The sequence below is a fragment of the Crinia signifera genome, chromosome 6, assembly GCF_055691185.1.
Source record: "Crinia signifera chromosome 6, ASM5569118v1, whole genome shotgun sequence".
NCBI lineage: Eukaryota > Metazoa > Chordata > Amphibia > Anura > Myobatrachidae > Crinia > Crinia signifera.
Genome location: NC_139222.1, coordinates 59,911,748 through 59,934,918, shown reverse-complemented (window position 1 = coordinate 59,934,918; position 23,171 = coordinate 59,911,748). Strand labels below are relative to the sequence as shown.

The following is a 23,171-nucleotide window of genomic DNA, read 5'->3' as shown; positions in this document are numbered from 1 at the left end:
GGACATGATATTAGCAGGGGGTCTTAAATTAAACTACAAAAGAGACTCAACACTGTTTAGCTGCCAAAAGCAGTTGGAATTGAGCCTAAACAGTGTGGTAAGTCTTTAGGTGATGGCTATTGTGTCTGTTTGACCTCTTCCAAATGTCTGTGCTGGCAATAAAAAGAAAAAGTTTCCAATTTAAATAGCTAGAGAATAAAAATAATTTGCCAGTAATGTGAAAAAACCTACAGCACCTGGTGTTCCCAGGTGGTCTCCCACCCAAGTACTAACCAGGCCCAACACTGCTTAGCTTCCAAGATCAGACGAGATTGGGCCTATCCAATGTGGTATGGCTGTAGGTGAGATACAAGCACTTTTTTGCCCTCTTCTACTTCTATCACCAGGTAAGCTAATAAAAAAGTTTCCTAACTGTATTGGCTTACTTAAAAAAAAATCATGTGTTGGTAATGTAAAAAGACCTACAGGACATGATATTAGCAGGGGGTCTTAAATTAAACTACTAAACAGGCTCAACACTGTTTAGCTGCCAAAAGCAGTTGGAATTGGGCCTAAACAGTGTGGTAAGTCTTTATGTGATGGCTATTGTGTCTGTTTGAACTCTTCCAAATGTCTGTACTGGCAATAAAAAGAAAAAGTTTCCAATTTAAATAGCTAGAGAATAAAAACAATTTGCCTGTAATGTGAAAAAACCTACAGCACCTGGTGTTCCCATGTGGACTCCCACCCAAGTACTAACCAGGACCAACACTGCTTAGCTTCCAAGATCAGACGAGATTGGGCCTATCCAATGTGGAATGGCTGTAGGTGAGTTAAAGCCACTTTTTTGCCCTCTTCTACTTCTATCACCAGGTAAGCTAATACAAAAGTTTCCTAACTGTATTGGCTTACTGAAAAAAATCATGTGTTGGTAATGTAAAAAGACCTACAGGACATGATATTAGCAGGGGGTCTTAAATTAAACTACAAAAGAGGCTCAACACTATTTAGCTGCCAAAAGCAGTTGGAATTGAGCCTAAACATTGTGGTAAGTCTTTAGGTGATGGCTATTGTGTCTGTTTGACCTCTTCCAAATGTCTGTGCTGGCAATAAAATGAAAAAGTTTCCAATATAAATAGCTAGAGAATAAAAACAATTTGCCAGTAATGTGAAAAAACCTACAGCACCTGGTGTTCCCATGTGGTCTCCCACCCAAGTACTAACCAGGCCCAACACTGCTTAGCCTATAAGTTCAGATGAGATTGGGCCTATCCAATGTGGTATGGCTGTAGGTGAGATACAGGCACTTATTTGCCCTTTTCTACTTCTATCACCAGGTAAGCTAATAAAAAAGTTTCCTAACTGTATTGGCTTACTGAAAAAAATCATGTGTTGGTAATGTAAAAAGACCTACAGGACATGATATTAGCAGGGGGTCTTAAATTAAACTACAAAAGAGGCTCAACACTGTTTAGCTGCCAATAGCAGTTGGAATTGAGCCTAAACAGTGTGGTAAGTCTTTAGGTGATGGCTATTGTGTCTGTTTGACCTCTTCCAAATGTCTGTGCTGGCAATAAAAAGAAAAAGTTTCCAATTTAAATAGCTAGAGAATAAAAACAATTTGCCTGTAATGTGAAAAAACCTACAGCACCTGGTGTTCCCATGTGGTCTCCCACCCAAGTACTAACCAGGCCCAACACTGCTTAGCTTCAAAGATCAGACGAGATTGGGCCTATCCAATGTGGTATGGCTGTAGGTGAGATACAGGCACTTTTTTGCCCTCTTCTACTTCTATCACCAGGTAAGCTAATAAAAAAGTTTCCTAACTGTATTGGCTTACTGAAAAAAATCATGTGTTGGTAATGTAAAAAGACCTACAGGACATGATATTAGCAGGGGTCTTAAATTAAACTACTAAAGAGGCTCAACACTGTTAGCTGCCAAAAGCAGTTGGAATTGAGCCTAAACAGTGTGGTAAGTCTTTAGGTGATGGCTATTATGTCTCTATGACCTCTTCCAAATGTCTGTGCTGGCAATAAAAAGAAAAAGTTTCCAATATAAATAGCTAGAGAATAAAAACAATTTGCCAGTAATGTGAAAAAACCTACAGCACCTGGTGTTCCCAGGTGGTCTCCCACCCAAGTACTAACCAGGTCCAACACTGCTTAGCTTCCAAGATCAGACGATATTGGGCCTAGCCAATGTGGTATGGCTGTAGGTGAAATACAGTCACTTTTTTGCCCTCTTCTACTTCTATCACCAGGTAAGCTAATACAAAAGTTTCCTAACTGTATTGGCTTACTGAAAAAAACCATGTGTTGGTAAAGTAAAAAGACCTACAGGACATGATATTAGCAGGGGGTCTTAAATTAAACTACAAAAGAGACTCAACACTGTTTAGCTGCCAAAAGCAGTTGGAATTGAGCCTAAACAGTGTGGTAAGTCTTTAGGTGATGGCTATTGTGTCTGTTTGACCTCTTCCAAATGTCTGTGCTGGCAATAAAAAGAAAAAGTTTCCAATTTAAATAGCTAGAGAATAAAAATAATTTGCCAGTAATGTGAAAAAACCTACAGCACCTGGTGTTCCCAGGTGGTCTCCCACCCAAGTACTAACCAGGCCCAACACTGCTTAGCTTCCAAGATCAGACGAGATAGGGCCTATCCAATGTGGTATGGCTGTAGGTGAGATACAGGCACTTTTTTGCCCTCTTCTACTTCTATCACCAGGTAAGCTAATAAAAAAGTTTCCTAACTGTATTGGCTTACTGAAAAAAATCATGTGTTGGTAATGTAAAAAGACCTACAGGACATGATATTAGCAGGGGTCTTAAATTAAACTACTAAAGAGGCTCAACACTGTTTAGCTGCCAAAAGCAGTTGGAATTGGGCCTAAACAGTGTGGTAAGTCTTTAGGTGATGGCTATTGTGTCTGTTTGACCTCTTCCAAATGTCTGTACTGGCAATATAAAGAAAAAGTTTCCAATTTAAATAGCTAGAGAATAAAAACAATTTGCCTGTAATGTGAAAAAACCTACAGCACCTGGTGTTCCCATGTGGTCTCCCACCCAAGTACTAACCAGGCCCAACACTGCTTAGCTTCCAAGATCAGACAAGATTGGGCCTATCCAATGTGGTATGGCTGTAGGTGAGATACAGGCACTTTTTTGCCCTCTTCTACTTCTATCACCAGGTAAGCTAATAAAAAAGTTTCCTAACTGTATTGGCTTAATGAAAAAAATCATGTGTTGGTAATGTAAAAAGACCTACAGGACATGATATTAGCAGGGGGTCTTAAATTAAACTACTAAAGAGGCTCAACACTGTTTAGCTGCCAAAAGCAGTTGGAATTGGGCCTAAACAGTGTGGTAAGTCTTTAGGTGATGGCTATTGTGTCTGTTTGACCTCTTCCACATGTCTGTACTGACAATAAAAAGAAAAAGTTTCCAATTTAAATAGCTAGAGAATAAAAACAATTTGCCTGTAATGTGAAAAAACCTACAGCACCTGGTGTTCCCATGTGGTCTCCCACCCAAGTACTAACCAGGCCCAACACTGCTTAGCTTCCAAGATCAGACGAGATTGGGCCTATCCAATGTGGTATGTCTGTAGGTGAGATACAGGCACTTTTTTGCCCTCTTCTACTTCTATCACCAGGTAAGCTAATAAACAGTTTCCTAACTGTATTGGCTTACTGAAAAAAATCATGTGTTGGTAATGTAAAAAGACCTACAGGACATGATATTATCAGGGGGTCTTAAATTAAACTACTAAAGAGGATCAACTCTGTTTAGCTGCCAAAAGCAGTTGGAATTGGGCCTAAACAGTGTGGTAAGTCTTTAGGTGATGGCTATTGTGTCTGTTTGACCTCTTCCAAATGTCTGTACTGGCAATAAAAAGAAAAAGTTTCCAATTTAAATAGCTAGAGAATAAAAACAATTTGCCTGTAATGTGAAAAAACCTACAGCACCTGGTGTTCCCATGTGTTCTCCCACCCAAGTACTAACCAGGCCCAACACTGCTTAGCTTCCAAGATCAGACGAGATTGGGCCTATCCAATGTAGTATGGCTGTAGGTGAGATACAGGCACTTTTTTGCCCTCTTCTACTTCTATCACCAGGTAAGCTAATAAAAAAGTTTCCTAACTGTATTGGCTTACTTAAAAAAAATCATGTGTTGGTAATGTAAAAAGACCTACAGGACATGATATTAGCAGGGGTCTTAAATTAAACTACTAAAGAGGCTCAACACTGTTTAGCTGCCAAAAGCAGTTGGAATTGGGCCTAAACAGTGTGGTAAGTCTTTAGGTGATGGCTATTGTGTCTGTTTGACCTCTTCCAAATGTCTGTACTGGCAATAAAAAGAAAAAGTTTCCAATTTAAATAGCTAGAGAATAAAAACAATTTGCCTGTAATGTGAAAAAACCTACAGCACCTGGTGTTCCCATGTGGTCTCCCACCCAAGTACTAACCAGGCCCAACACTGCTTAGCTTCCAAGATCAGACAAGATTGGGCCTATCCAATGTGGTATGGCTGTAGGTGAGATACAGGCACTTTTTTGCCCTCTTCTACTTCTATCACCAGGTAAGCTAATAAAAAAGTTTCCTAACTGTATTGGCTTAATGAAAAAAATCATGTGTTGGTAATGTAAAAAGACCTACAGGACATGATATTAGCAGGGGGTCTTAAATTAAACTACTAAAGAGGCTCAACACTGTTTAGCTGCCAAAAGCAGTTGGAATTGGGCCTAAACAGTGTGGTAAGTCTTTAGGTGATGGCTATTGTGTCTGTTTGACCTCTTCCACATGTCTGTACTGGCAATAAAAAGAAAAAGTTTCCAATTTAAATAGCTAGAGAATAAAAACAATTTGCCTGTAATGTGAAAAAACCTACAGCACCTGGTGTTCCCATGTGGTCTCCCACCCAAGTACTAACCAGGCCCAACACTGCTTAGCTTCCAAGATCAGACGAGATTGGGCCTATCCAATGTGGTATGTCTGTAGGTGAGATACAGGCACTTTTTTGCCCTCTTCTACTTCTATCACCAGGTAAGCTAATAAACAGTTTCCTAACTGTATTGGCTTACTGAAAAAAATCATGTGTTGGTAATGTAAAAAGACCTACAGGACATGATATTAGCAGGGGGTCTTAAATTAAACTACTAAAGAGGATCAACTCTGTTTAGCTGCCAAAAGCAGTTGGAATTGGGCCTAAACAGTGTGGTAAGTCTTTAGGTGATGGCTATTGTGTCTGTTTGACCTCTTCCAAATGTCTGTACTGGCAATAAAAAGAAAAAGTTTCCAATTTAAATAGCTAGAGAATAAAAACAATTTGCCTGTAATGTGAAAAAACCTACAGCACCTGGTGTTCCCATGTGGTCTCCCACCCAAGTACTAACCAGGCCCAACACTGCTTAGCTTCCAAGATCAGACGAGATTGGGCCTACCCAATGTGGTATGGCTGTAGGTGAGATACAGGCACTTTTTTGCCCTCTTCTACTTCTATCACCAGGTAAGCTAATAAAAAAGTTTCCTAACTGTATTGGCTTACTTAAAAAAAATCATGTGTTGGTAATGTAAAAAGACCTACAGGACATGATATTAGCAGGGGTCTTAAATTAAACTACTAAAGAGGCTCAACACTGTTTAGCTGCCAAAAGCAGTTGGAATTGGGCCTAAACAGTGTGGTAAGTCTTTAGGTGATGGCTATTGTGTCTGTTTGACCTCTTCCAAATGTCTGTGCTGGCAATAAAAAGAAAAAGTTTCCAATTTAAATAGCTAGAGAATAAAAACAATTTGCCTGTAATGTGAAAAAACCTACAGCACCTGGTGTTCCCATGTGGTCTCCCACCCAAGTACTAACCAGGCCCAACACTGCTTAGCTTCCAAGATCAGACAAGATTGGGCCTATCCAATGTGGTATGGCTGTAGGTGAGATACAGGCACTTTTTTGCCCTCTTCTACTTCTATCACCAGGTAAGCTAATAAAAAAGTTTCCTAACTGTATTGGCTTAATGAAAAAAATCATGTGTTGGTAATGTAAAAAGACCTACAGGACATGATATTAGCAGGGGGTCTTAAATTAAACTACTAAAGAGGCTCAACACTGTTTAGCTGCCAAAAGCAGTTGGAATTGGGCCTAAACAGTGTGGTAAGTCTTTAGGTGATGGCTATTGTGTCTGTTTGACCTCTTCCACATGTCTGTACTGGCAATAAAAAGAAAAAGTTTCCAATTTAAGCTAGAGAATAAAAACAATTTGCCTGTAATGTGAAAAAACCTACAGCACCTGGTGTTCCCATGTGGTCTCCCACCCAAGTACTAACCAGGCCCAACACTGCTTAGCTTCCAAGATCAGACGAGATTGGGCCTATCCAATGTGGTATGTCTGTAGGTGAGATACAGGCACTTTTTTGCCCTCTTCTACTTCTATCACCAGGTAAGCTAATAAACAGTTTCCTAACTGTATTGGCTTACTTAAAAAAAATCATGTGTTGGTAATGTAAAAAGACCTACAGGACATGATATTAGCAGGGGGTCTTAAATTAAACTACTAAAGAGGATCAACTCTGTTTAGCTGCCAAAAGCAGTTGGAATTGGGCCTAAACAGTGTGGTAAGTCTTTAGGTGATGGCTATTGTGTCTGTTTGACCTCTTCCAAATGTCTGTGCTGGCAATAAAAAGAAAAAGTTTTCAATTTAAATAGCTAGAGAATAAAAACAATTTGCCTGTAATGTGAAAAAACCTACAGCACCTGGTGTTCCCATGTGGTCTCCCACCCAAGTACTAACCAGGCCCAACACTGCTTAGCTTCCAAGATCAGACGAGATTGGGCCTATCCAATGTGGTATGGCTGTAGGTGAGATACAGGCACTTATTTGCCCTCTTCTACTTCTATCACCAGGTAAGCTAATAAAAAAGTTTCCTAACTGTATTGGCTTACTGAAAAAAATCATGTGTTGGTAATGTAAAAAGACCTACAGGACATGATATTAGCAGGGGGTCTTAAATTAAACTACAAAAGAGGCTCAACACTGTTTAGCTGCCAAAAGCAGTTGGAATTGAGCCTAAACAGTGTGGTAAGTCTTTAGGTGATGGCTATTGTGTCTGTTTGACCTCTTCCAAATGTCTGTGCTGGCAATAAAAAGAAAAAGTTTCCAATTTAAATAGCTAGAGAATAAAAACAATTTGCCTATAATGTGAAAAAACCTACAGCACCTGGTGTTCCCATGTGGTCTCCCACCCAAGTACTAACCAGGCCCAACACTGCTTAGCTTCCAAGATCAGACGAGATTGGGCCTATCCAATGTGGTATGGCTGTAGGTGAGATACAGGCACTTTTTTGCCCTCTTCTACTTCTATCACCAGGTAAGCTAATAAAAAAGTTTCCTAACTGTATTGGCTTACTGAAAAAAATCATGTGTTGGTAATGTAAAAAGACCTACAGGACATGATATTAGCAGGGGTCTTAAATTAAACTACTAAAGAGGCTCAACACTGTTTAGCTGCCAAAAGCAGTTGGAATTGGGCCTAAACAGTGTGGTAAGTCTTTAGGTGATGGCTATTGTGTCTGTTTGACCTCTTCCAAATGTCTGTACTGGCAATAAAAAGAAAAAGTTTCCAATTTAAATAGCTAGAGAATAAAAACAATTTGCCTGTAATGTGAAAAAACCTACAGCACCTGGTGTTCCCATGTGGTCTCCCACCCAAGTACTAACCAGGCCCAACACTGCTTAGCTTCCAAGATCAAACAAGATTGGGCCTATCCAATGTGGTATGGCTGTAGGTGAGATAAATGCACTTTTTTGCCCTCTTCTACTTCTATCACCAGGTAAGCTAATAAAAAAGTTTCCTAACTGTATTGGCTTAATGAAAAATATCATGTGTTGGTAATGTAAAAAGACCTACAGGACATGATATTAGCAGGGGGTCTTAAATTAAACTACTAAAGAGGCTCAACACTGTTTAGCTGCCAAAAGCAGTTGGAATTGGGCCTAAACAGTGTGGTAAGTCTTTAGGTGATGGCTATTGTGTCTGTTTATCTCTTCCACATGTCTGTACTGGCAATAAAAAGAAAAAGTTTCCAATTTAAATAGCTAGATAATAAAAACAATTTGCCTGTAATGTGAAAAAACCTACAGCACCTGGTGTTCCCATGTGGTTTCCCACCCAAGTACTAACCAGGCCCAACACTGCTTAGCTTCCAAGATCAGACGAGATTGGGCCTTTCCAATGTGGTATGGCTGTAGGTGAGATACAGGCACTTTTTTGCCCTCTTCTACTTCTATCACCAGGTAAGCTAATAAACAGTTTCCTAACTGTATTGGCTTACTGAAAAAAATCATGTGTTTGTAATGTAAAAAGACCTACAGGACATGATATTAGCAGGGGGTCTTAACTTAAACTACTAAAGAGGATCAACTCTGTTTAGCTGCCAAAAGCAGTTGGAATTGGGCCTAAACAGTGTGGTAAGTCTTTAGGTGATGGCTATTGTGTCTGTTTGACCTCTTCCAAATGTCTGTACTGGCAATAAAAAGAAAAAGTTTCCAATTTAAATAGCTAGAGAATAAAAACAATTTGCCTGTAATGTGAAAAAACCTACAGCACCTGGTGTTCCCATGTGGTCTCCCACCCAAGTACTAACCAGGCCCAACACTGCTTAGCTTCCAAGATCAGACGAGATTGGGCCTATCCAATGTGGTATGGCTGTAGGTGAGATACAGGCACTTTTTTGCCCTCTTCTACTTCTATCACCAGGTAAGCTAATAAAAAAGTTTCCTAACTGTATTGGCTTACTGAAAAAAATCATGTGTTGGTAATGTAAAAAGACCTACAGGACATGATATTAGCAGGGGGTCTTAAATTAAACTACTAAAGAGGCTCAACACTATTTAGCGGCCAAAAGCAGTTGGAATTGAGCCTAAACAGTGTGGTAAGTCTTTAGGTGATGGCTAGTGTGTCTGTTTGACCTCTTCCAAATGTCTGTGCTGGCAATAAAAAGAAAAAGTTTCCAATATAAATAGCTAGAGAATAAAAACAATTTGCCAGTAATGTGAAAAAACCTACAGCACCTGGTGTTCCCAGGTGGTCTCCCACCCAAGTACTAACCAGGCCCAACACTGCTTAGCTTCCAAGATCAGACAAGATTGGGCCTATCCAATGTGGTATGGCTGTAGGTGAGATACAGGCACTTTTTTGCCCTCTTCTACTTCTATCACCAGGTAAGCTGATAAAAAAGTTTCCTAACTGTATTGGCTTAATGAAAAAAATCATGTGTTGGTAATGTAAAAAGACCTACAGGACATGATATTAGCAGGGGGTCTTAAATTAAACTACTAAAGAGGCTCAACACTGTTTAGCTGCCAAAAGCAGTTGGAATTGGGCCTAAACAGTGTGGTAAGTCTTTAGGTGATGGCTATTGTGTCTGTTTGACCTCTTCCACATGTCTGTACTGGCAATAAAAAGAAAAAGTTTCCAATTTAAGCTAGAGAATAAAAACAATTTGCCTGTAATGTGAAAAAACCTACAGCACCTGGTGTTCCCATGTGGTCTCCCACCCAAGTACTAACCAGGCCCAACACTGCTTAGCTTCCAAGATCAGACGAGATTGGGCCTATCCAATGTGGTATGTCTGTAGGTGAGATACAGGCACTTTTTTGCCCTCTTCTACTTCTATCACCAGGTAAGCTAATAAACAGTTTCCTAACTGTATTGGCTTACTGAAAAAAATCATGTGTTGGTAATGTAAAAAGACCTACAGGACATGATATTAGCAGGGGGTCTTAAATTAAACTACTAAAGAGGATCAACTCTGTTTAGCTGCCAAAAGCAGTTGGAATTGGGCCTAAACAGTGTGGTAAGTCTTTAGGTGATGGCTATTGTGTCTGTTTGACCTCTTCCAAATGTCTGTGCTGGCAATAAAAAGAAAAAGTTTCCAATTTAAATAGCTAGAGAATAAAAACAATTTGCCTGTAATGTGAAAAAACCTACAGCACCTGGTGTTCCCATGTGGTCTCCCACCCAAGTACTAACCAGGCCCAACACTGCTTAGCTTCCAAGATCAGACGAGATTGGGCCTATCCAATGTGGTATGGCTGTAGGTGAGATACAGGCACTTATTTGCCCTCTTCTACTTCTATCACCAGGTAAGCTAATAAAAAAGTTTCCTAACTGTATTGGCTTACTGAAAAAAATCATGTGTTGGTAATGTAAAAAGACCTACAGGACATGATATTAGCAGGGGGTCTTAAATTAAACTACAAAAGAGGCTCAACACTGTTTAGCTGCCAAAAGCAGTTGGAATTGAGCCTAAACAGTGTGGTAAGTCTTTAGGTGATGGCTAGTGTGTCTGTTTGACCTCTTCCAAATGTCTGTGCTGGCAATAAAAAGAAAAAGTTTCCAATTTAAATAGCTAGAGAATAAAAATAATTTGCCAGTAATGTGAAAAAACCTACAGCACCTGGTGTTCCCAGGTGGTCTCCCACCCAAGTACTAACCAGGCCCAACACTGCTTAGCTTCCAAGATCAGACGAGATTGGGCCTATCCAATGTGGTATGGCTGTAGGTGAGATACAAGCACTTTTTTGCCCTCTTCTACTTCTATCACCAGGTAAACTAATAAAAAAGTTTCCTAACTGTATTGGCTTACTGAAAAAAATCATGTGTTGGTAATGTAAAAAGACCTACAGGACATGATATTAGCAGGGGGTCTTAAATTAAACTACAAAAGAGGCTCAACACTATTTAGCTGCCAAAAGCAGTTGGAATTGAGCCTAAACATTGTGGTAAGTCTTTAGGTGATGGCTATTGTGTCTGTTTGACCTCTTCCAAATGTCTGTGCTGGCAATAAAATGAAAAAGTTTCCAATATAAATAGCTAGAGAATAAAAACAATTTGCCAGTAATGTGAAAAAACCTACAGCACCTGGTGTTCCCATGTGGTCTCCCACCCAAGTACTAACCAGGCCCAACACTGCTTAGCTTATAAGTTCAGATGAGATTGGGCCTATCCAATGTGGTATGGCTGTAGGTGAGATACAGGCACTTATTTGCCCTTTTCTACTTCTATCACCAGGTAAGCTAATAAAAAAGTTTCCTAACTGTATTGGCTTACTGAAAAAAATCATGTGTTGGTAATGTAAAAAGACCTACAGGACATGATATTAGCAGGGGGTCTTAAATTAAACTGCAAAAGAGGCTCAACACTGTTTAGCTGCCAATAGCAGTTGGAATTGAGCCTAAACAGTGTGGTAAGTCTTTAGGTGATGGCTATTGTGTCTGTTTGACCTCTTCCAAATGTCTGTGCTGGCAATAAAAAGAAAAAGTTTCCAATTTAAATAGCTGGAGAATAAAAACAATTTGCCTGTAATGTGAAAAAACCTACAGCACCTGGTGTTCCCATGTGGTCTCCCACCCAAGTACTAACCAGGCCCAACACTGCTTAGCTTCCAAGATCAGACGAGATTGGGCCTATCCAATGTGGTATGGCTGTAGGTGAGATACAGGCACTTTTTTGCCCTCTTCTACTTCTATCACCAGGTAAGCTAATAAAAAAGTTTCCTAACTGTATTGGCTTACTGAAAAAAATCATGTGTTGGTAATGTAAAAAGACCTACAGGACATGATATTAGCAGGGGTCTTAAATTAAACTACTAAAGAGGCTCAACACTGTTAGCTGCCAAAAGCAGTTGGAATTGAGCCTAAACAGTGTGGTAAGTCTTTAGGTGATGGCTATTGTGTCTCTATGACCTCTTCCAAATGTCTGTGCTGGCAATAAAAAGAAAAAGTTTCCAATATAAATAGCTAGAGAATAAAAACAATTTGCCAGTAATGTGAAAAAACCTACAGCACCTGGTGTTCCCAGGTGGTCTCCCACCCAAGTACTAACCAGGTCCAACACTGCTTAGCTTCCAAGATCAGACGATATTGGGCCTAGCCAATGTGGTATGGCTGTAGGTGAAATACAGTCACTTTTTTGCCCTCTTCTACTTCTATCACCAGGTAAGCTAATACAAAAGTTTCCTAACTGTATTGGCTTACTGAAAAAAACCATGTGTTGGTAAAGTAAAAAGACCTACAGGACATGATATTAGCAGGGGGTCTTAAATTAAACTACAAAAGAGACTCAACACTGTTTAGCTGCCAAAAGCAGTTGGAATTGAGCCTAAACAGTGTGGTAAGTCTTTAGGTGATGGCTATTGTGTCTGTTTGACCTCTTCCAAATGTCTGTGCTGGCAATAAAAAGAAAAAGTTTCCAATTTAAATAGCTAGAGAATAAAAATAATTTGCCAGTAATGTGAAAAAACCTACAGCACCTGGTGTTCCCAGGTGGTCTCCCACCCAAGTACTAACCAGGCCCAACACTGCTTAGCTTCCAAGATCAGACGAGATAGGGCCTATCCAATGTGGTATGGCTGTAGGTGAGATACAGGCACTTTTTTGCCCTCTTCTACTTCTATCACCAGGTAAGCTAATAAAAAAGTTTCCTAACTGTATTGGCTTACTGAAAAAAATCATGTGTTGGTAATGTAAAAAGACCTACAGGACATGATATTAGCAGGGGTCTTAAATTAAACTACTAAAGAGGCTCAACACTGTTTAGCTGCCAAAAGCAGTTGGAATTGGGCCTAAACAGTGTGGTAAGTCTTTAGGTGATGGCTATTGTGTCTGTTTGACCTCTTCCAAATGTCTGTACTGGCAATATAAAGAAAAAGTTTCCAATTTAAATAGCTAGAGAATAAAAACAATTTGCCTGTAATGTGAAAAAACCTACAGCACCTGGTGTTCCCATGTGGTCTCCCACCCAAGTACTAACCAGGCCCAACACTGCTTAGCTTCCAAGATCAGACAAGATTGGGCCTATCCAATGTGGTATGGCTGTAGGTGAGATACAGGCACTTTTTTGCCCTCTTCTACTTCTATCACCAGGTAAGCTAATAAAAAAGTTTCCTAACTGTATTGGCTTAATGAAAAAAATCATGTGTTGGTAATGTAAAAAGACCTACAGGACATGATATTAGCAGGGGGTCTTAAATTAAACTACTAAAGAGGCTCAACACTGTTTAGCTGCCAAAAGCAGTTGGAATTGGGCCTAAACAGTGTGGTAAGTCTTTAGGTGATGGCTATTGTGTCTGTTTGACCTCTTCCACATGTCTGTACTGACAATAAAAAGAAAAAGTTTCCAATTTAAATAGCTAGAGAATAAAAACAATTTGCCTGTAATGTGAAAAAACCTACAGCACCTGGTGTTCCCATGTGGTCTCCCACCCAAGTACTAACCAGGCCCAACACTGCTTAGCTTCCAAGATCAGACGAGATTGGGCCTATCCAATGTGGTATGTCTGTAGGTGAGATACAGGCACTTTTTTGCCCTCTTCTACTTCTATCACCAGGTAAGCTAATAAACAGTTTCCTAACTGTATTGGCTTACTGAAAAAAATCATGTGTTGGTAATGTAAAAAGACCTACAGGACATGATATTAGCAGGGGGTCTTAAATTAAACTACTAAAGAGGATCAACTCTGTTTAGCTGCCAAAAGCAGTTGGAATTGGGCCTAAACAGTGTGGTAAGTCTTTAGGTGATGGCTATTGTGTCTGTTTGACCTCTTCCAAATGTCTGTACTGGCAATAAAAAGAAAAAGTTTCCAATTTAAATAGCTAGAGAATAAAAACAATTTGCCTGTAATGTGAAAAAACCTACAGCACCTGGTGTTCCCATGTGTTCTCCCACCCAAGTACTAACCAGGCCCAACACTGCTTAGCTTCCAAGATCAGACGAGATTGGGCCTATCCAATGTAGTATGGCTGTAGGTGAGATACAGGCACTTTTTTGCCCTCTTCTACTTCTATCACCAGGTAAGCTAATAAAAAAGTTTCCTAACTGTATTGGCTTACTTAAAAAAAATCATGTGTTGGTAATGTAAAAAGACCTACAGGACATGATATTAGCAGGGGTCTTAAATTAAACTACTAAAGAGGCTCAACACTGTTTAGCTGCCAAAAGCAGTTGGAATTGGGCCTAAACAGTGTGGTAAGTCTTTAGGTGATGGCTATTGTGTCTGTTTGACCTCTTCCAAATGTCTGTACTGGCAATAAAAAGAAAAAGTTTCCAATTTAAATAGCTAGAGAATAAAAACAATTTGCCTGTAATGTGAAAAAACCTACAGCACCTGGTGTTCCCATGTGGTCTCCCACCCAAGTACTAACCAGGCCCAACACTGCTTAGCTTCCAAGATCAGACAAGATTGGGCCTATCCAATGTGGTATGGCTGTAGGTGAGATACAGGCACTTTTTTGCCCTCTTCTACTTCTATCACCAGGTAAGCTAATAAAAAAGTTTCCTAACTGTATTGGCTTAATGAAAAAAATCATGTGTTGGTAATGTAAAAAGACCTACAGGACATGATATTAGCAGGGGGTCTTAAATTAAACTACTAAAGAGGCTCAACACTGTTTAGCTGCCAAAAGCAGTTGGAATTGGGCCTAAACAGTGTGGTAAGTCTTTAGGTGATGGCTATTGTGTCTGTTTGACCTCTTCCACATGTCTGTACTGGCAATAAAAAGAAAAAGTTTCCAATTTAAATAGCTAGAGAATAAAAACAATTTGCCTGTAATGTGAAAAAACCTACAGCACCTGGTGTTCCCATGTGGTCTCCCACCCAAGTTCTTACCAGGCCCAACACTGCTTAGCTTCCAAGATCAGACGAGATTGGGCCTATCCAATGTGGTATGTCTGTAGGTGAGATACAGGCACTTTTTTGCCCTCTTCTACTTCTATCACCAGGTAAGCTAATAAACAGTTTCCTAACTGTATTGGCTTACTGAAAAAAATCATGTGTTGGTAATGTAAAAAGACCTACAGGACATGATATTAGCAGGGGGTCTTAAATTAAACTACTAAAGAGGATCAACTCTGTTTAGCTGCCAAAAGCAGTTGGAATTGGGCCTAAACAGTGTGGTAAGTCTTTAGGTGATGGCTATTGTGTCTGTTTGACCTCTTCCAAATGTCTGTACTGGCAATAAAAAGAAAAAGTTTCCAATTTAAATAGCTAGAGAATAAAAACAATTTGCCTGTAATGTGAAAAAACCTACAGCACCTGGTGTTCCCATGTGGTCTCCCACCCAAGTACTAACCAGGCCCAACACTGCTTAGCTTCCAAGATCAGACGAGATTGGGCCTACCCAATGTGGTATGGCTGTAGGTGAGATACAGGCACTTTTTTGCCCTCTTCTACTTCTATCACCAGGTAAGCTAATAAAAAAGTTTCCTAACTGTATTGGCTTACTTAAAAAAAATCATGTGTTGGTAATGTAAAAAGACCTACAGGACATGATATTAGCAGGGGTCTTAAATTAAACTACTAAAGAGGCTCAACACTGTTTAGCTGCCAAAAGCAGTTGGAATTGGGCCTAAACAGTGTGGTAAGTCTTTAGGTGATGGCTATTGTGTCTGTTTGACCTCTTCCAAATGTCTGTGCTGGCAATAAAAAGAAAAAGTTTCCAATTTAAATAGCTAGAGAATAAAAACAATTTGCCTGTAATGTGAAAAAACCTACAGCACCTGGTGTTCCCATGTGGTCTCCCACCCAAGTACTAACCAGGCCCAACACTGCTTAGCTTCCAAGATCAGACAAGATTGGGCCTATCCAATGTGGTATGGCTGTAGGTGAGATACAGGCACTTTTTTGCCCTCTTCTACTTCTATCACCAGGTAAACTAATAAAAAAGTTTCCTAACTGTATTGGCTTAATGAAAAAAAATCATGTGTTGGTAATGTAAAAAGACCTACAGGACATGATATTAGCAGGGGGTCTTAAATTAAACTACTAAAGAGGCTCAACACTGTTTAGCTGCCAAAAGCAGTTGGAATTGGGCCTAAACAGTGTGGTAAGTCTTTAGGTGATGGCTATTGTGTCTGTTTGACCTCTTCCACATGTCTGTACTGGCAATAAAAAGAAAAAGTTTCCAATTTAAGCTAGAGAATAAAAACAATTTGCCTGTAATGTGAAAAAACCTACAGCACCTGGTGTTCCCATGTGGTCTCCCACCCAAGTACTAACCAGGCCCAACACTGCTTAGCTTCCAAGATCAGACGAGATTGGGCCTATCCAATGTGGTATGTCTGTAGGTGAGATACAGGCACTTTTTTGCCCTCTTCTACTTCTATCACCAGGTAAGCTAATAAACAGTTTCCTAACTGTATTGGCTTACTTAAAAAAAATCATGTGTTGGTAATGTAAAAAGACCTACAGGACATGATATTAGCAGGGGGTCTTAAATTAAACTACTAAAGAGGATCAACTCTGTTTAGCTGCCAAAAGCAGTTGGAATTGGGCCTAAACAGTGTGGTAAGTCTTTAGGTGATGGCTATTGTGTCTGTTTGACCTCTTCCAAATGTCTGTGCTGGCAATAAAAAGAAAAAGTTTCCAATTTAAATAGCTAGAGAATAAAAACAATTTGCCTGTAATGTGAAAAAACCTACAGCACCTGGTGTTCCCATGTGGTCTCCCACCCAAGTACTAACCAGGCCCAACACTGCTTAGCTTCCAAGATCAGACGAGATTGGGCCTATCCAATGTGGTATGGCTGTAGGTGAGATACAGGCACTTATTTGCCCTCTTCTACTTCTATCACCAGGTAAGCTAATAAAAAAGTTTCCTAACTGTATTGGCTTACTGAAAAAAATCATGTGTTGGTAATGTAAAAAGACCTACAGGACATGATATTAGCAGGGGGTCTTAAATTAAACTACAAAAGAGGCTCAACACTGTTTAGCTGCCAAAAGCAGTTGGAATTGAGCCTAAACAGTGTGGTAAGTCTTTAGGTGATGGCTATTGTGTCTGTTTGACCTCTTCCAAATGTCTGTGCTGGCAATAAAAAGAAAAAGTTTCCAATTTAAATAGCTAGAGAATAAAAACAATTTGCCTATAATGTGAAAAAACCTACAGCTCCTGGTGTTCCCATGTGGTCTCCCACCCAAGTACTAACCAGGCCCAACACTGCTTAGCTTCCAAGATCAGACGAGATTGGGCCTATCCAATGTGGTATGGCTGTAGGTGAGATACAGGCACTTTTTTGCCCTCTTCTACTTCTATCACCAGGTAAGCTAATAAAAAAGTTTCCTAACTGTATTGGCTTACTGAAAAAAATCATGTGTTGGTAATGTAAAAAGACCTACAGGACATGATATTAGCAGGGGTCTTAAATTAAACTACTAAAGAGGCTCAACACTGTTTAGCTGCCAAAAGCAGTTGGAATTGGGCCTAAACAGTGTGGTAAGTCTTTAGGTGATGGCTATTGTGTCTGTTTGACCTCTTCCAAATGTCTGTACTGGCAATAAAAAGAAAAAGTTTCCAATTTAAATAGCTAGAGAATAAAAACAATTTGCCTGTAATGTGAAAAAACCTACAGCACCTGGTGTTCCCATGTGGTCTCCCACCCAAGTACTAACCAGGCCCAACACTGCTTAGCTTCCAAGATCAAACAAGATTGGGCCTATCCAATGTGGTATGGCTGTAGGTGAGATAAATGCACTTTTTTGCCCTCTTCTACTTCTATCACCAGGTAAGCTAATAAAAAAGTTTCCTAACTGTATTGGCTTAATGAAAAATATCATGTGTTGGTAATGTAAAAAGACCTACAGGACATGATATTAGCAGGGGGTCTTAAATTAAACTACTAAAGAGGCTCAACACTGTTTAGCTGCCAAAAGCAGTTGGAATTGGGCCTAAACAGTGTGGTAAGTCTTTAGGTGATGGCTATTGTGTCTGTTTACCTCTTCCACATGTCTGTACTGGCAATAAAAAGAAAAAGTTTCCAATTTAAATAGCTAGAGAATAAAAACAATTTGCCTGTAATGTGAAAAAACCTACAGCACCTGGTGTTCCCATGTGGTTTCCCACCCAAGTACTAACCAGGCCCAACACTGCTTAGCTTCCAAGATCAGACGAGATTGGGCCTTTCCAATGTGGTATGGCTGTAGGTGAGATACAGGCACTTTTTTGCCCTCTTCTACTTCTATCACCAGGTAAGCTAATAAACAGTTTCCTAACTGTATTGGCTTACTGAAAAAAATCATGTGTTTGTAATGTAAAAAGACCTACAGGACATGATATTAGCAGGGGGTCTTAACTTAAACTACTAAAGAGGATCAACTCTGTTTAGCTGCCAAAAGCAGTTGGAATTGGGCCTAAACAGTGTGGTAAGTCTTTAAGTGATGGCTATTGTGTCTGTTTGACCTCTTCCAAATGTCTGTACTGGCAATAAAAAGAAAAAGTTTCCAATTTAAATAGCTAGAGAATAAAAACAATTTGCCTGTAATGTGAAAAAACCTACAGCACCTGGTGTTCCCATGTGGTCTCCCACCCAAGTACTAACCAGGCCCAACACTGCTTAGCTTCCAAGATCAGACGAGATTGGGCCTATCCAATGTGGTATGGCTGTAGGTGAGATACAGGCACTTTTTTGCCCTCTTCTACTTCTATCACCAGGTAAGCTAATAAAAAAGTTTCCTAACTGTATTGGCTTACTGAAAAAAATCATGTGTTGGTAATGTAAAAAGACCTACAGGACATGATATTAGCAGGGGGTCTTAAATTAAACTACTAAAGAGGCTCAACACTATTTAGCGGCCAAAAGCAGTTGGAATTGAGCCTAAACAGTGTGGTAAGTCTTTAGGTGATGGCTAGTGTGTCTGTTTGACCTCTTCCAAATGTCTGTGCTGGCAATAAAAAGAAAAAGTTTCCAATATAAATAGCTAGAGAATAAAAACAATTTGCCAGTAATGTGAAAAAACCTACAGCACCTGGTGTTCCCAGGTGGTCTCCCACCCAAGTACTAACCAGGCCCAACACTGCTTAGCTTCCAAGATCAGACAAGATTGGGCCTATCCAATGTGGTATGGCTGTAGGTGAGATACAGGCACTTTTTTGCCCTCTTCTACTTCTATCACCAGGTAAGCTGATAAAAAAGTTTCCTAACTGTATTGGCTTAATGAAAAAAATCATGTGTTGGTAATGTAAAAAGACCTACAGGACATGATATTAGCAGGGGGTCTTAAATTAAACTACTAAAGAGGCTCAACACTGTTTAGCTGCCAAAAGCAGTTGGAATTGGGCCTAAACAGTGTGGTAAGTCTTTAGGTGATGGCTATTGTGTCTGTTTGACCTCTTCCACATGTCTGTACTGGCAATAAAAAGAAAAAGTTTCCAATTTAAGCTAGAGAATAAAAACAATTTGCCTGTAATGTGAAAAAACCTACAGCACCTGGTGTTCCCATGTGGTCTCCCACCCAAGTACTAACCAGGCCCAACACTGCTTAGCTTCCAAGATCAGACGAGATTGGGCCTATCCAATGTGGTATGTCTGTAGGTGAGATACAGGCACTTTTTTGCCCTCTTCTACTTCTATCACCAGGTAAGCTAATAAACAGTTTCCTAACTGTATTGGCTTACTGAAAAAAATCATGTGTTGGTAATGTAAAAAGACCTACAGGACATGATATTAGCAGGGGGTCTTAAATTAAACTACTAAAGAGGATCAACTCTGTTTAGCTGCCAAAAGCAGTTGGAATTGGGCCTAAACAGTGTGGTAAGTCTTTAGGTGATGGCTATTGTGTCTGTTTGACCTCTTCCAAATGTCTGTGCTGGCAATAAAAAGAAAAAGTTTCCAATTTAAATAGCTAGAGAATAAAAACAATTTGCCTGTAATGTGAAAAAACCTACAGCACCTGGTGTTCCCATGTGGTCTCCCACCCAAGTACTAACCAGGCCCAACACTGCTTAGCTTCCAAGATCAGACGAGATTGGGCCTATCCAATGTGGTATGGCTGTAGGTGAGATACAGGCACTTATTTGCCCTCTTCTACTTCTATCACCAGGTAAGCTAATAAAAAAGTTTCCTAACTGTATTGGCTTACTGAAAAAAATCATGTGTTGGTAATGTAAAAAGACCTACAGGACATGATATTAGCAGGGGGTCTTAAATTAAACTACAAAAGAGGCTCAACACTGTTTAGCTGCCAAAAGCAGTTGGAATTGAGCCTAAACAGTGTGGTAAGTCTTTAGGTGATGGCTATTGTGTCTGTTTGACCTCTTCCAAATGTCTGTGCTGGCAATAAAAAGAAAAAGTTTCCAATTTAAATAGCTAGAGAATAAAAACAATTTGCCTATAATGTGCAAAAACCTACAGCACCTGGTGTTCCCATGTGGTCTCCCACCCAAGTACTAACCAGGCCCAACACTGCTTAGCTTCCAAGATCAGACGAGATTGGGCCTATCCAATGTGGTATGGCTGTAGGTGAGATACAGGCACTTTTTTGCCCTCTTCTACTTCTATCACCAGGTAAGCTAATAAAAAAGTTTCCTAACTGTATTGGCTTACTGAAAAAAATCATGTGTTGGTAATGTAAAAAGACCTACAGGACATGATATTAGCAGGGGTCTTAAATTAAACTACTAAAGAGGCTCAACACTGTTTAGCTGCCAAAAGCAGTTGGAATTGGGCCTAAACAGTGTGGTAAGTCTTTAGGTGATGGCTATTGTGTCTGTTTGACCTCTTCCAAATGTCTGTACTGGCAATAAAAAGAAAAAGTTTCCAATTTAAATAGCTAGAGAATAAAAACAATTTGCCTGTAATGTGAAAAAAACTACAGCACCTGGTGTTCCCATGTGGTCTCCCACCCAAGTACTAACCAGGCCCAACACTGCTTAGCTTCCAAGATCAAACAAGATTGGGCCTATCCAATGTGGTATGGCTGTAGGTGAGATAAATGCACTTTTTTGCCCTCTTCTACTTCTATCACCAGGTAAGCTAATAAAAAAGTTTCCTAACTGTATTGGCTTAATGAAAAATATCATGTGTTGGTAATGTAAAAAGACCTACAGGACATGATATTAGCAGGGGGTCTTAAATTAAACTACTAAAGAGGCTCAACACTGTTTAGCTGCCAAAAGCAGTTGGAATTGGGCCTAAACAGTGTGGTAAGTCTTTAGGTGATGGCTATTGTGTCTGTTTACCTCTTCCACATGTCTGTACTGGCAATAAAAAGAAAAAGTTTCCAATTTAAATAGCTAGAGAATAAAAACAATTTGCCTGTAATGTGAAAAAACCTACAGCACCTGGTGTTCCCATGTGGTTTCCCACCCAAGTACTAACCAGGCCCAACACTGCTTAGCTTCCAAGATCAGACGAGATTGGGCCTTTCCAATGTGGTATGGCTGTAGGTGAGATACAGGCACTTTTTTGCCCTCTTCTACTTCTATCACCAGGTAAGCTAATAAACAGTTTCCTAACTGTATTGGCTTACTGAAAAAAATCATGTGTTGGTAATGTAAAAAGACCTACAGGACATGATATTAGCAGGGGGTCTTAACTTAAACTACTAAAGAGGATCAACTCTGTTTAGCTGCCAAAAGCAGTTGGAATTGGGCCTAAACAGTGTGGTAAGTCTTTAGGTGATGGCTATTGTGTCTGTTTGACCTCTTCCAAATGTCTGTACTGGCAATAAAAAGAAAAAGTTTCCAATTTAAATAGCTAGAGAATAAAAACAATTTGCCTGTAATGTGAAAAAACCTACAGCACCTGGTGTTCCCATGTGGTCTCCCACCCAAGTACTAACCAGGCCCAACACTGCTTAGCTTCCAAGATCAGATTAGATTGGGCCTATCCAATGTGGTATGGCTGTAGGTGAGATACAGGCACTTTTTTGCCCTCTTCTACTTCTATCACCAGGTAAGCTAATAAAAAAGTTTCCTAACTGTATTGGCTTACTAAAAAAAATCATGTGTTGGTAATGTAAAAAGACCTACAGGACATGATATTAGCAGGGGGTCTTAAATTAAACTACTAAAGAGGCTCAACACTATTTAGCGGCCAAAAGCAGTTGGAATTGAGCCTAAACAGTGTGGTAAGTCTTTAGGTGATGGCTAGTGTGTCTGTTTGACCTCTTCCAAATGTCTGTGCTGGCAATAAAAAGAAAAAGTTTCCAATATAAATAGCTAGAGAAGAAAAAACGATTTGCCAGTAATGTGAAAAAACCTACAGCACCTGGTGTTCCCAGGTGGTCTCCCACCCAAGTACTAACCAGGCCCAACACTGCTTAGCTTCCAAGATTAGACGAGATTGGGCCTATCCAATGTGGTATGGCTGTAGGTGAAATACAGGCACTTTTTTGCCCTCTTCTACTTCTATCACCAGGTAAGCTAATACAAAAGTTTCCTAACTGTATTGGCTTACTGAAAAAAATCATGTGTTGGTAAAGTAAAAAGACCTACAGGACATGATATTAGCAGGGGGTCTTAAATTAAACTACAAAAGAGGCTCAACACTGTTTAGCTGCCAAAAGCAGTTGGAATTGAGCCTAAACAGTGTGGTAAGTCTTTAGGTGATGGCTATTGTGTCTGTTTGACCTCTTCCAAATGTCTGTGCTGGCAATAAAAAGAAAAAGTTTCCAATTTAAATAGCTAGAGAATAAAAATAATTTGCCAGTAATGTGAAAAAACCTACAGCACCTGGTGTTCCCAGGTACTAACCAGGCCCAACACTGCTTAGCTTCCAAGATCAGACGAGATTGGGCCTATCCAATGTGGTATGGCTGTAGGTGAGATACAGGCACTTTTTTGCCCTCTTCTACTTCTATCACCAGGTAAGCTAATAAAAAAGTTTCCTAACTGTATTGGCTTACTTAAAAAAAATCATGTGTTGGTAATGTAAAAAGACCTACAGGACTTGATATTAGCAGGGGGTCTTAAATTAAACTACTAAAGAGGCTCAACACTGTTTAGCTGCCAAAAGCAGTTGGAATTGGGCCTAAACAGTGTGGTAAGTCTTTATGTGATGGCTATTGTGTCTGTTTGACCTCTTCCAAATGTCTGTGCTGGCAATAAAATGAAAAAGTTTCCAATATAAATAGCTAGAGAATAAAAACAATTTGCCAGTAATGTGAAAAAACCTACAGCACCTGGTGTTCCCATGTGGTCTCCCACCCAAGTACTAACCAGGCCCAACACTGCTTAGCTTATAAGTTCAGATGAGATTGGGCCTATCCAATGTGGTATGGCTGTAGGTGAGATACAGGCACTTATTTGCCCTCTTCTACTTCTATCACCAGGTAAGCTAATAAAAAAGTTTCCTAACTGTATTGGCTTACTGAAAAAAATCATGTGTTGGTAATGTAAAAAGACCTACAGGACATGATATTAGC

General features: G+C 39.8%; 42 non-coding genes and 8 pseudogenes across 42 annotated transcripts; all 50 read right to left on the bottom strand.

The window, feature by feature from the left end:
• Positions 1 to 224: 224 nt before the first annotated feature.
• LOC146015358 (5S ribosomal RNA) lies at positions 225 to 343 on the bottom strand. The gene has a single exon (XR_014448282.1). It is a non-coding gene; the product is annotated as a 5S ribosomal RNA (ribosomal RNA).
• A 347-nt stretch (positions 344 to 690) lies between these two features.
• On the bottom strand, positions 691 to 809 carry LOC146010497 (5S ribosomal RNA; annotated as a pseudogene).
• A 345-nt stretch (positions 810 to 1,154) lies between these two features.
• On the bottom strand, positions 1,155 to 1,273 carry LOC146010871 (5S ribosomal RNA; annotated as a pseudogene).
• Positions 1,274 to 1,618: 345 nt separating this feature from the next.
• LOC146016312 (5S ribosomal RNA) lies at positions 1,619 to 1,737 on the bottom strand. The gene has a single exon (XR_014449208.1). It is a non-coding gene; the product is annotated as a 5S ribosomal RNA (ribosomal RNA).
• A 343-nt stretch (positions 1,738 to 2,080) lies between these two features.
• LOC146010749 (5S ribosomal RNA) lies at positions 2,081 to 2,199 on the bottom strand (annotated as a pseudogene).
• Positions 2,200 to 2,544: 345 nt separating this feature from the next.
• LOC146015120 (5S ribosomal RNA) lies at positions 2,545 to 2,663 on the bottom strand. Its single transcript, XR_014448051.1, has one exon. It is a non-coding gene; the product is annotated as a 5S ribosomal RNA (ribosomal RNA).
• A 344-nt stretch (positions 2,664 to 3,007) lies between these two features.
• Positions 3,008 to 3,126, bottom strand: LOC146015904 (5S ribosomal RNA). The gene has a single exon (XR_014448811.1). It is a non-coding gene; the product is annotated as a 5S ribosomal RNA (ribosomal RNA).
• Positions 3,127 to 3,471: 345 nt separating this feature from the next.
• LOC146016188 (5S ribosomal RNA) lies at positions 3,472 to 3,590 on the bottom strand. Its single transcript, XR_014449085.1, has one exon. It is a non-coding gene; the product is annotated as a 5S ribosomal RNA (ribosomal RNA).
• A 344-nt stretch (positions 3,591 to 3,934) lies between these two features.
• Positions 3,935 to 4,053, bottom strand: LOC146010347 (5S ribosomal RNA; annotated as a pseudogene).
• A 345-nt stretch (positions 4,054 to 4,398) lies between these two features.
• On the bottom strand, positions 4,399 to 4,517 carry LOC146015903 (5S ribosomal RNA). The gene has a single exon (XR_014448810.1). It is a non-coding gene; the product is annotated as a 5S ribosomal RNA (ribosomal RNA).
• Positions 4,518 to 4,862: 345 nt separating this feature from the next.
• On the bottom strand, positions 4,863 to 4,981 carry LOC146016187 (5S ribosomal RNA). The gene has a single exon (XR_014449084.1). It is a non-coding gene; the product is annotated as a 5S ribosomal RNA (ribosomal RNA).
• A 344-nt stretch (positions 4,982 to 5,325) lies between these two features.
• LOC146014717 (5S ribosomal RNA) lies at positions 5,326 to 5,444 on the bottom strand. The gene has a single exon (XR_014447662.1). It is a non-coding gene; the product is annotated as a 5S ribosomal RNA (ribosomal RNA).
• Positions 5,445 to 5,789: 345 nt separating this feature from the next.
• Positions 5,790 to 5,908, bottom strand: LOC146015902 (5S ribosomal RNA). Its single transcript, XR_014448809.1, has one exon. It is a non-coding gene; the product is annotated as a 5S ribosomal RNA (ribosomal RNA).
• A 342-nt stretch (positions 5,909 to 6,250) lies between these two features.
• On the bottom strand, positions 6,251 to 6,369 carry LOC146016186 (5S ribosomal RNA). Its single transcript, XR_014449083.1, has one exon. It is a non-coding gene; the product is annotated as a 5S ribosomal RNA (ribosomal RNA).
• Positions 6,370 to 6,714: 345 nt separating this feature from the next.
• Positions 6,715 to 6,833, bottom strand: LOC146013309 (5S ribosomal RNA). The gene has a single exon (XR_014446287.1). It is a non-coding gene; the product is annotated as a 5S ribosomal RNA (ribosomal RNA).
• Positions 6,834 to 7,178: 345 nt separating this feature from the next.
• Positions 7,179 to 7,297, bottom strand: LOC146013308 (5S ribosomal RNA). The gene has a single exon (XR_014446286.1). It is a non-coding gene; the product is annotated as a 5S ribosomal RNA (ribosomal RNA).
• Positions 7,298 to 7,641: 344 nt separating this feature from the next.
• Positions 7,642 to 7,760, bottom strand: LOC146016479 (5S ribosomal RNA). The gene has a single exon (XR_014449371.1). It is a non-coding gene; the product is annotated as a 5S ribosomal RNA (ribosomal RNA).
• Positions 7,761 to 8,104: 344 nt separating this feature from the next.
• On the bottom strand, positions 8,105 to 8,223 carry LOC146014108 (5S ribosomal RNA). Its single transcript, XR_014447063.1, has one exon. It is a non-coding gene; the product is annotated as a 5S ribosomal RNA (ribosomal RNA).
• Positions 8,224 to 8,567: 344 nt separating this feature from the next.
• LOC146013307 (5S ribosomal RNA) lies at positions 8,568 to 8,686 on the bottom strand. Its single transcript, XR_014446285.1, has one exon. It is a non-coding gene; the product is annotated as a 5S ribosomal RNA (ribosomal RNA).
• Positions 8,687 to 9,031: 345 nt separating this feature from the next.
• On the bottom strand, positions 9,032 to 9,150 carry LOC146015448 (5S ribosomal RNA). The gene has a single exon (XR_014448369.1). It is a non-coding gene; the product is annotated as a 5S ribosomal RNA (ribosomal RNA).
• A 342-nt stretch (positions 9,151 to 9,492) lies between these two features.
• On the bottom strand, positions 9,493 to 9,611 carry LOC146016185 (5S ribosomal RNA). Its single transcript, XR_014449082.1, has one exon. It is a non-coding gene; the product is annotated as a 5S ribosomal RNA (ribosomal RNA).
• Positions 9,612 to 9,955: 344 nt separating this feature from the next.
• On the bottom strand, positions 9,956 to 10,074 carry LOC146013306 (5S ribosomal RNA). The gene has a single exon (XR_014446284.1). It is a non-coding gene; the product is annotated as a 5S ribosomal RNA (ribosomal RNA).
• Positions 10,075 to 10,419: 345 nt separating this feature from the next.
• Positions 10,420 to 10,538, bottom strand: LOC146015346 (5S ribosomal RNA). Its single transcript, XR_014448270.1, has one exon. It is a non-coding gene; the product is annotated as a 5S ribosomal RNA (ribosomal RNA).
• Positions 10,539 to 10,883: 345 nt separating this feature from the next.
• Positions 10,884 to 11,002, bottom strand: LOC146017151 (5S ribosomal RNA). The gene has a single exon (XR_014450024.1). It is a non-coding gene; the product is annotated as a 5S ribosomal RNA (ribosomal RNA).
• Positions 11,003 to 11,347: 345 nt separating this feature from the next.
• LOC146013304 (5S ribosomal RNA) lies at positions 11,348 to 11,466 on the bottom strand. The gene has a single exon (XR_014446282.1). It is a non-coding gene; the product is annotated as a 5S ribosomal RNA (ribosomal RNA).
• A 343-nt stretch (positions 11,467 to 11,809) lies between these two features.
• On the bottom strand, positions 11,810 to 11,928 carry LOC146010748 (5S ribosomal RNA; annotated as a pseudogene).
• A 345-nt stretch (positions 11,929 to 12,273) lies between these two features.
• On the bottom strand, positions 12,274 to 12,392 carry LOC146015119 (5S ribosomal RNA). Its single transcript, XR_014448050.1, has one exon. It is a non-coding gene; the product is annotated as a 5S ribosomal RNA (ribosomal RNA).
• Positions 12,393 to 12,736: 344 nt separating this feature from the next.
• LOC146015901 (5S ribosomal RNA) lies at positions 12,737 to 12,855 on the bottom strand. Its single transcript, XR_014448808.1, has one exon. It is a non-coding gene; the product is annotated as a 5S ribosomal RNA (ribosomal RNA).
• Positions 12,856 to 13,200: 345 nt separating this feature from the next.
• LOC146016184 (5S ribosomal RNA) lies at positions 13,201 to 13,319 on the bottom strand. Its single transcript, XR_014449081.1, has one exon. It is a non-coding gene; the product is annotated as a 5S ribosomal RNA (ribosomal RNA).
• A 344-nt stretch (positions 13,320 to 13,663) lies between these two features.
• Positions 13,664 to 13,782, bottom strand: LOC146010346 (5S ribosomal RNA; annotated as a pseudogene).
• A 345-nt stretch (positions 13,783 to 14,127) lies between these two features.
• LOC146015899 (5S ribosomal RNA) lies at positions 14,128 to 14,246 on the bottom strand. The gene has a single exon (XR_014448806.1). It is a non-coding gene; the product is annotated as a 5S ribosomal RNA (ribosomal RNA).
• A 345-nt stretch (positions 14,247 to 14,591) lies between these two features.
• LOC146011207 (5S ribosomal RNA) lies at positions 14,592 to 14,710 on the bottom strand (annotated as a pseudogene).
• A 344-nt stretch (positions 14,711 to 15,054) lies between these two features.
• LOC146014716 (5S ribosomal RNA) lies at positions 15,055 to 15,173 on the bottom strand. Its single transcript, XR_014447661.1, has one exon. It is a non-coding gene; the product is annotated as a 5S ribosomal RNA (ribosomal RNA).
• A 345-nt stretch (positions 15,174 to 15,518) lies between these two features.
• On the bottom strand, positions 15,519 to 15,637 carry LOC146015898 (5S ribosomal RNA). Its single transcript, XR_014448805.1, has one exon. It is a non-coding gene; the product is annotated as a 5S ribosomal RNA (ribosomal RNA).
• A 343-nt stretch (positions 15,638 to 15,980) lies between these two features.
• Positions 15,981 to 16,099, bottom strand: LOC146016183 (5S ribosomal RNA). Its single transcript, XR_014449080.1, has one exon. It is a non-coding gene; the product is annotated as a 5S ribosomal RNA (ribosomal RNA).
• A 345-nt stretch (positions 16,100 to 16,444) lies between these two features.
• LOC146013303 (5S ribosomal RNA) lies at positions 16,445 to 16,563 on the bottom strand. Its single transcript, XR_014446281.1, has one exon. It is a non-coding gene; the product is annotated as a 5S ribosomal RNA (ribosomal RNA).
• A 345-nt stretch (positions 16,564 to 16,908) lies between these two features.
• LOC146015199 (5S ribosomal RNA) lies at positions 16,909 to 17,027 on the bottom strand. Its single transcript, XR_014448127.1, has one exon. It is a non-coding gene; the product is annotated as a 5S ribosomal RNA (ribosomal RNA).
• A 344-nt stretch (positions 17,028 to 17,371) lies between these two features.
• LOC146016478 (5S ribosomal RNA) lies at positions 17,372 to 17,490 on the bottom strand. The gene has a single exon (XR_014449370.1). It is a non-coding gene; the product is annotated as a 5S ribosomal RNA (ribosomal RNA).
• Positions 17,491 to 17,834: 344 nt separating this feature from the next.
• LOC146014107 (5S ribosomal RNA) lies at positions 17,835 to 17,953 on the bottom strand. Its single transcript, XR_014447062.1, has one exon. It is a non-coding gene; the product is annotated as a 5S ribosomal RNA (ribosomal RNA).
• A 344-nt stretch (positions 17,954 to 18,297) lies between these two features.
• On the bottom strand, positions 18,298 to 18,416 carry LOC146013302 (5S ribosomal RNA). The gene has a single exon (XR_014446280.1). It is a non-coding gene; the product is annotated as a 5S ribosomal RNA (ribosomal RNA).
• A 345-nt stretch (positions 18,417 to 18,761) lies between these two features.
• LOC146015447 (5S ribosomal RNA) lies at positions 18,762 to 18,880 on the bottom strand. Its single transcript, XR_014448368.1, has one exon. It is a non-coding gene; the product is annotated as a 5S ribosomal RNA (ribosomal RNA).
• A 342-nt stretch (positions 18,881 to 19,222) lies between these two features.
• Positions 19,223 to 19,341, bottom strand: LOC146016182 (5S ribosomal RNA). The gene has a single exon (XR_014449079.1). It is a non-coding gene; the product is annotated as a 5S ribosomal RNA (ribosomal RNA).
• A 344-nt stretch (positions 19,342 to 19,685) lies between these two features.
• Positions 19,686 to 19,804, bottom strand: LOC146013301 (5S ribosomal RNA). The gene has a single exon (XR_014446279.1). It is a non-coding gene; the product is annotated as a 5S ribosomal RNA (ribosomal RNA).
• A 345-nt stretch (positions 19,805 to 20,149) lies between these two features.
• LOC146013299 (5S ribosomal RNA) lies at positions 20,150 to 20,268 on the bottom strand. The gene has a single exon (XR_014446278.1). It is a non-coding gene; the product is annotated as a 5S ribosomal RNA (ribosomal RNA).
• Positions 20,269 to 20,612: 344 nt separating this feature from the next.
• Positions 20,613 to 20,731, bottom strand: LOC146017429 (5S ribosomal RNA). The gene has a single exon (XR_014450301.1). It is a non-coding gene; the product is annotated as a 5S ribosomal RNA (ribosomal RNA).
• A 344-nt stretch (positions 20,732 to 21,075) lies between these two features.
• LOC146014106 (5S ribosomal RNA) lies at positions 21,076 to 21,194 on the bottom strand. The gene has a single exon (XR_014447061.1). It is a non-coding gene; the product is annotated as a 5S ribosomal RNA (ribosomal RNA).
• A 344-nt stretch (positions 21,195 to 21,538) lies between these two features.
• LOC146015590 (5S ribosomal RNA) lies at positions 21,539 to 21,657 on the bottom strand. The gene has a single exon (XR_014448507.1). It is a non-coding gene; the product is annotated as a 5S ribosomal RNA (ribosomal RNA).
• A 346-nt stretch (positions 21,658 to 22,003) lies between these two features.
• Positions 22,004 to 22,122, bottom strand: LOC146016100 (5S ribosomal RNA). Its single transcript, XR_014449002.1, has one exon. It is a non-coding gene; the product is annotated as a 5S ribosomal RNA (ribosomal RNA).
• A 345-nt stretch (positions 22,123 to 22,467) lies between these two features.
• Positions 22,468 to 22,570, bottom strand: LOC146011651 (5S ribosomal RNA; annotated as a pseudogene).
• A 346-nt stretch (positions 22,571 to 22,916) lies between these two features.
• LOC146017150 (5S ribosomal RNA) lies at positions 22,917 to 23,035 on the bottom strand. The gene has a single exon (XR_014450023.1). It is a non-coding gene; the product is annotated as a 5S ribosomal RNA (ribosomal RNA).
• Between the last annotated feature and the right edge of the window lie 136 nt (positions 23,036 to 23,171).